Raw genomic sequence first — 7045 nt, forward strand, 5'->3', positions numbered from 1 at the left:
CTTTACTGGAGGAGATGACTCGCCCCTGTTGAACGCACAGCGTGTAGGTTTAAGGGAGTCGACCCCAGGAGGGAAGGATGGTCTCTCTGGACTGGGACCCCCCCCCCCCCCCCCCCACTAGACCGGGACACTGAGGGTGCAACTCCCAATTACCTCTGAGGCCAGTGAATAACAGTTGCACCCACATACAGAACAGTGATAATGTTGAATCCATTCGGCATTGATTCCGCTCTTATGATGAGCAGTCCAGTGGGATTGAAGTCGTTTGGTTTTGAATAATGATGCTCTGTAAGCTTTATTCTCTGCTGAACTAGTGACCCACATACAATAGGGCAGTAGCATTGGGGGCAATTCCACAGTAACAGAGTGATGCTGAGACTCAGATATTTCACTTTAAAATGTATGTCAAACAAAAAGCAATGATTGTAAAGTTAAACAAACCACACAACTCTATGCACAAGGACTACTTTTAACAATTTCCACAAATATTTTAGAAAAACCATATTTACTTGAAGAACAGTTCAACAGTAACATTGTCTGTGGAAATTGTTAAGTAGTCCTAGTGCATAGAGTTGTATGGTTTGTTTAACTTTGCAATCATTGTTTTTTGTTTGGCATACATTTTAAAGTGAGAAATCTGAGTCTCAGCATCACTCTGTTACCGTGGAATTGCCTTTGGAGCATCATAACTAGCGAGATTATACAGTCCATATGAAAGGGGCTCAGGTGGTGGCATGGTTAGGGGTCCTACAGTAGGTCTATGGAGAGTGAATGTTAACAGTGACCGTCTTATGTGTGGACCCCTGGGTACTGGCCTCACTGAGTAGATGGTGGAGATGTTGATCATTGCTGAACTTGACTTACTGATAAAAAGTAAGTGCCATTCAGGACTCCAGGAAGATGCATGATATTCTCTCGCTCTCATTACTGAACCATGATAAAACAAAAGGAGCGGGTTCCCCAGTGAGTTTCCCCATGGTTGATTGTATCTGCCCTCCAGGCTCTTTCCCTCTGTGTGTGTGTGGGGGGGGGGGGGGGGGGGGGGGGGGGGTGTCTTGGAGAGGAGAAAGTTCTGCTTCACTCCACCTCCATCAGAAAGAGCCTGCTGCTAATACTGCACTATCCATCAGGACCTCTCATACAGCACCTCTCATACAGCACCTCTCATACTTTGTCTTGCCTGTATAGTAAACCATAGATCCATCAGCTTGGAGCGGCTAGTCTTGTTCACATGGAAAGGCGAGGGAACTAATGAACTCATCTCTGACAAATTGATGTAATTATCTGTAATAGTGTGCAATGATTTTTTCTCTCCAGGGAAGACATGTTGCTCTGTGAACTCTATAACTTTTACAGGCATCACTTGATGGCTTTTGTCTCTTTCCTGGAGAAATCACAGCTCTTTCAGAGTTATGTCCTCAGAGTAACGCTAATTTCTCTTTCAGCAGAGAGTAGAATGGAGGCATTATGGCATTTCTCCTATTGCTTTTTCTAAAGAAATATATTCTGTCCTGCGTTTCACATTTTCTAAAGGCATGCGAGTCATTGAAAACCTTTGGAGGAAAATGCTTTTCTATGATACCTTTTATGCAAAATGGTTGTGAAGGGAAATGTGGAAATGACATTAGCGATTTGAAGTGGAATTGAATGTTAGACTAGGGCCGAGCAGCCAACCTTGTAGGCATAACAACTGATAGGTTTCATCCCTATAGCCTACTTTAAAATCCATTCTAGGTGGAAATTCATTTTTTAAATGATTGTAATGAGTCATCCGCTCGTGAGCAGCGAGGTCTGTTTTAGCCATTAAATCATCCCAAACATGATCTTCTATGTGTGGGGAGGGGTTAGTTCCAGCCTACCTGTACTCTGGATATTCAATGCAAAACAAATGGTCTTTCTTTTCACAGTTCCTATTCCACAGGGACATAATGAGAGCAAGAGAGAGAGAGGTTGTGATTCATACATTAGGGAGTGGATGAGAAAGAAAAGCAACAGGGTGAACAAGAGATTGTCAGCCCTGTTGTTTGTGACTGTGATTTTACCCTCCACTGTGTGCCTGCTGCTTGCGATGGATTGTTGTCTGACTGACTCACTGGTCAGACTGGTCCAGTGGGCCGTGACTGGTTCAAAAGGAGCTGCTGGGGTTTCCTCTCAGTCCGGATCATTCCACAAGTCACACTTTACTGAGCCTGAAGAACAATGGGCAACAAATCACCTGGCTGTCTGTCAGCTAGAGCAGTACTAAACCACTGGAGCGGCCCAGGAACTGCTGCACTACTGTATGTTCATCACTGTTTCCATTCCAGCCCCATTAGCAAATACTTTGTTGCTTTCAGTGTACACATAGGCTATGTCACCACTCTCCACTCAAAACAATGTTTAAATGAATACGCAATAGGCCTATCCACTTTGCAGTCCAGCCCAATAGTGGAGATAGATAGAGAGACATCATGTTGTGTAAAGGCCTGTATTCTTACCTGTTCTGTCCTGGTCCAGGGGTTGTTGTTGATATAAGTGTGATTCCCCTAATTGTCCTTGTCATGGTTTGGGATGGCTGGGTGTAAATGATGTGAGACGTGGAGATGGTGAAGAGCTATTGACAGACTAGAGATCTGTGTGAGGTCCATCAGAAGAACCATGTCAGGTGACACCAGGAGGCTTTGAGCAGCAGAGTGCTCTGAGTCCATTATAACCTTTGTCCTTGTGTGTGTCAGTGTTAATTTTGGCAGCTATTTTAGATTGTCTTAGTTTTAGTCTTAAAATACCTTTTAGTCTTAGTCACATTTTAGTCATTTCATCCTTCAATAGTTTTAGTTATTGTCAGTCGACTAAAACTCTAGACCATTTTAGTCTAGTTTTAGTCAGACATTTTTTCCTAATAAATAATGAAAACCTCTAACTTCCATCATGTGCACATTCAGATAGCCTTGTCCAACTAGGCCTAATATCCCCTCATATACCTTTTTTCTAATCGGAAAAAAAAGCAAGTGCAACTTGCATTTGCGGACCGCGAAGGCAGCAACACAGATGAATAACAGCGCACGTAATAGAGCTTCTGATGTGATCACTGATCAGAGCAAAAATGGCCTATATGAAAACAAAGATTATCAAATACATTATTGTTTCGAATTTAGGTAAGTTACAGATGAAGTGTCCTGACTGTGCAGCAGTTCAAAAGAGAGAAGAGTGATTGAAGTGACCTCCAGGGACCTGTGGGTATGGGAGAGCCAGGTCTGCTCAAGCAGCCCGCACAACTGAAAGACGTTATCACCAATGAGAGGATTTCATAAAAAATATTCTGCAATGGCATACATTCTTGATTGGATGAAACAGATGAAAAGGAGCTGCATGTCAAATTGAATGACCATTAGTCACACATGGAATTTTCGTCTTCAAATCAAACCAAATTTGATTCGTCACATGCTTCGTAAACAACAGGTGTGGACTAACAGTGAAATGCTTACTTACGGCCCTTCCCAACAATGCAGAGAGAAAGAAAATAGAGAAATAATAGAAAAGTAAAAAACATAATAATAAAAGTAATAATAGATACATAATGAGTAACGATAACTTGGTTATATACAAGGGGTACCAGTAAAACATTTTAGTCAACTAAATTGTAATAGTTATCGTTTTTTTTCATGGCATCTTATCTCGTTATCGTCATTAGTTTTCGTCATTGAATATTAGTTATTGTTTGACGAAATTTCCACTGGTGTGTGTGTGTGTGTGTGACACTGTGTTGGCAAATGGAAACGGTCTAGCTGTCTATTGGCAACGACTTTGAACATGATCATTCTATTTTCTTCTGTGAGAGGTATTCATCTAATAACATGTTTGTGAATGTGTTGTGTCTATATATTCATTCGGTATCTCCCATTCTATCTTGTGTCCAATTTTACTGCTCATTTCCTTTTTGATTTTAAGAGCCAATTGAACATTGCTTTGCGTTTACAAGCCTACCCATCAGTGGCCCGGGGTCAGATATCTCCGAATGTAGGATATTATACATAGAGATTGAGAATGATTAAGTAGAATAGAGTGTGAAACGTCCAATATTGAATCCTTTTGTTATTAGCCCCACGTGAGTCTTAATAATGTAAGGGTTAATGAGGTGAGCATTCTCCAGATGCACAGCTAGCTATCTCTGTTCTCCCCCAGCCACTGTGTAGCCTACATGGAAGGGTTGGGCCAGTAATACAGAAAATGTGGAGCGTAACACAGAGGATGTGTCTGGGTCAGGGACGGCTTGTTCAATAGGGCGATATGGGCGACGCACTGCCAAACGGGAAAAGGAAGGGATTTTTTTCCTAATCAATTATATCACGGCAACAGCAGTGATCAGTGTTCACGTCTGATCTGGCTATAGGGTGAACGCACCAATTTGTGAGTCGCTCTGGCTAAGAGCGTCTGCTAAATGACGTTAATGTGCCCTTGAGCAAGGCACTTAACCCTAATTGCTCCTGTAAGTCGCTCTGGTTAAGAGCGTCTGCTAAATGACTAAAATGTAAATGTAAATGTAAATCTGCCAGCCACTAAATGTCAAATCAGGCTAAAGTCGTGCTTCAAATGGCCCCGCCCGTTTTTGGGGCGATTTCAGTCAAGTTGAAAATCGCCCAGAAGTCTCTCATAGCCTGTCATGTAAAATCTATTTTTTTCACATTTCAAAGCTTTCAATACATTCTCTATGGGTGTCTGTGGGCTTGCACTTACGCGCTTTCGTCATACGTGACGTAACGTTGAACGTAACTAAGACAATGGCGCCTAGCAGCGTCTCTGTTGCGACCTGCAGTGCGGCGTTATTTTATGTTTTTAATTTGTAGACTTAGTTTACAAACATTCTGCCAACCATGGATTTCCAGTGGTTGGTTTTGGACTGATCTTGTTGATCGTGTACATACCCGCTACGAACGGACTAAATAATGAAAACGCTGCTGGCAGCTGAATCCCAATACAGCTGGGAGACTTGGCTGGATGACAGAGTCCCGGACAGAGAAGTGGAGCCGGCCACCTTCACCCTGGTCAGAGCGGACCGCGATCCTGGTAAGAGAGCGACTCTGTACCCCGACATTGAACTGCTTTCTGTGTCATTGCGACCTTACTATCAATTCAATTCAATTTAAGGGCTTTATTGGCATGGGAAACGTGTGTTAACATTGCCAAAGCAAGGGAAGTAGATAGTAAACAAAAGTGAAATAAACAATAAATATTAACAGTAAACATTACACTCAGAAGTTTCAAAAGAATAAAGACATTTCAAATGTCATATTATGTATATATACAGTGTTGTTACAATGTGCAAATAGTTAAAGTACAAATGGGAAAATAAATAAACATAAATATGGGTTGTATTTACAATGGTGTTTGTTCTTCACTGGTTGCCCTTTTCTTGTGGCAACAGGTCACAAATCTTGCAGCTGTGATGGCACACTGTGGTTTTTCACCCAGTAGATAAGGGAGTTTATCAAAATTGGGTTTGTTTTCGAATTCTTTGTGGATCGCTGTAATCTGAGGGAAATATGTGTCTCTAATATGGTCATACATTTGGCAGGAGGTTAGGAAGTGCAGCTCAGTTTCCACCTCATTTTGTGGGCAGTGTGCACATAGCCTGTCTTCTCTTGAGAGCCAGGTCTGCCTACGGCGGCCTTTCTCAATAGCAAGGCTATGGTCACTGAGTCTGTACATAGTCAAAGCTTTCCTTAAGTTTGGGTCAGTCACAGTGGTCAGGTATTCTGCCACTGTGTACTCTCTGTTTAGGGCCAAATAGCATTCTAGTTTGCTCTGTTTTTTTGTTTGTTCTTTCCAATGTGTCAAGTAATTCTCTTTTTGTTTTCTCATGATTTGGTTGGGTCTAATTGTGTTGTTGTTGTTGTTGTTGTTGTTGTCCTGAGGCTGTGTGGGGTCTGTTTGTGTTTGTGAACAGAGGCCCAGGACAAGCTTACTTAGGGGACTCTTCTCCAAGTTCATCTCTCTGTAGGTGATGGCTTTGTTATGGAAGGTTTGGGAATCGCTTCCTTTTAAGTGGTTACTATCTGCCCCGTGAGTTCCCCCAATTGTTTGTTACCGTTGTGTACTGTTGATAATCACAAGTTTACTGGAGAACTGAGACCAAGTAGAGACTTTGGACAGGGTGGATATGGTATAATAAAGGCAGTTTATTCAGAGGTAAAGATATCTGGAATCGCGTGCACGGACTCGTGCACGTGTGTAGGTCACCTAAATCATCAGAAAAATTGCCCCTCCTGAGAATTTTTTCAGGAGCCGCCACTGGTCTGGGTGCATGTAAAACCAGCCCAGTGATTGTGGTTTGATTCAGAGAAAGTTAATGGATGTTTTAATAACATTAGCCATATGTGCCTCTGTGTGATGAATATCATAATTCCTATCTACTGGGGACTGAAGCCCATGCGCTGTTGTAGCTTTGTCAAACTATCATAGCTACTGTAGATTATCCTAGACAGAAACATGGCAGTCATTGATGTAGCATTGACTGACACTAATTTATAACAGCTTTTATCACATGTGCTTAAATGCGCTGAGACAAAAAAGGAAGAACCTTAGTACATTTCATTGTGATAGATTTGCGCTGTATTTCCTTGATAGGGCAGCGGATAAGGTGTGCCATCATGGCCACATGCCAACATTCCCTTCTACCTCACATCCAACTGATATAAATATGACTCCTTCCTAACATTTCATGTCTCTGTTAAAGGTGTAATATGCAGAGCCGCCATTTCCCTGTTTGAAGCTGGTGTACAAAACCGAAAGTAAAAGACGCAAAAATGTAATTTAAGAATGGCAAACATAGAAAAAGTGCACATAGAACAGATCTACCTCTTCTTAGACTTGCTTTTAATGAGAATGACATACCTATAACTAACATTTCTATGTGAATTTGGTCGGGTCGCCCAAAAAGTTACATATTGCAGCTTGTATGCATACTGTAGGTAAAGAGACATCAGAGCAGACCTGATAAACCAGCCATCACCACAATGATCCCAAACAGCCCAGATCTATCCCTGTCATCCCCCTCTTTCTGTGTAAT

This window comes from Coregonus lavaretus (assembly GCF_964263955.1).
Source record: "Coregonus lavaretus genome assembly, chromosome: 18".
Taxonomy (NCBI): domain Eukaryota; kingdom Metazoa; phylum Chordata; class Actinopteri; order Salmoniformes; family Salmonidae; genus Coregonus; species Coregonus lavaretus.